Source organism: Galeopterus variegatus, unplaced genomic scaffold (assembly GCF_000696425.1).
Source record: "Galeopterus variegatus unplaced genomic scaffold, G_variegatus-3.0.2 Scaffold247, whole genome shotgun sequence".
Lineage (NCBI taxonomy): Eukaryota > Metazoa > Chordata > Mammalia > Dermoptera > Cynocephalidae > Galeopterus > Galeopterus variegatus.
The window spans coordinates 503539-504726 of NW_007726358.1; positions in this window are offsets into that span (position 1 = coordinate 503539).

The following is a 1188-nucleotide window of genomic DNA, read 5'->3' on the forward strand; positions in this document are numbered from 1 at the left end:
TGTCTGTGAACTGTGCTGGCTTCAGAGCCCATCCCTCCAGTGTGTAAGAGAAGACCTGGGAAATGCAAACATGTGTTTTTATAAAGGGTTTATCTATAATCAGGGCAGAAGCCTTGTCTTGTAGAGGTAGGAACAGGATAGAGGGAGAGAATCATCTGTGGCGAGGCTGAACAAAGGCCTGGAACCATGCTGTGATGCTGTCCTGCTCTTTCCCAGGCATCAACTAGGATTGGCTCTGTAGAAAAGCAGCCCCTGACATCTGGGGGCTGGCCTGGTACTATCAGTGAGGTCTGGGTGTTCCTAGGGGCTGTCCTGGCACTTACAGCGAGGTGTTGCTATTCTCCTGTTGAGCACAGTTTCACAGAACATCAACATCAGACAAGACCACTCTGATCGTGATGGATCTGGACATAAACAAGGCCACACTGTAATCATGTCTGAACAGACAAAAGCATGAACATTGTCCAAACCACAAAACAACCAAATATCCCCCTAACCCTGGTTATTAGGAGTGACTGCTGCTTCTTACCAATATCAGCTTTAGCCTCGGGCCAGTCTTCTTTCCTTTTAGATAATAAGATTTATTAACATACTCACTCATGGGACTAGCCCCACTTCCTGACAGCATCTACTGCAGAACAAAGTACTGCTTTCTAAAACCTTCTCTAAATCACCTAAAACAAGCCCATATCCTATTCAAGTCTTTTCTAACATCCTCTCAGTGAATGCCCCACGGTTGCTCTGGTGTATATTCTCCCCAGCTGCAAAAATCCCACCTTGCTCAAACACAAGGGTTTTTTGGCTGCAGAGCATTGACACTGCAAAAGCCCATCAGAGCACACAAAATGAGAGGTGTAACTGAGAGGTAATAAAAGAATTATGCAAGCCAGTCGGTGAGCACCAATTAATTCCATTAGTTGCTTCCAGAAGTCACACGTGCATATGTGTACTTTGTACATATGTTTGCCTTTTTATGAGGCTGTGAAGAGTCAAGGAAATAACCAAAATAAATACAAAAAGCCATTTAAAAGAGTTAAAAATTTCAAGTTCAGGTTTTAAATTCTACTTAGCTAACTTGCTTCCCAGGGCCATTGTCATCCTAAAATAATTATACTCTTACCATAAACACTTGTACCTCTTCATGACACCGAGATTGGGTCCCAGTCAAGTATTGAGAGCTGTGATATT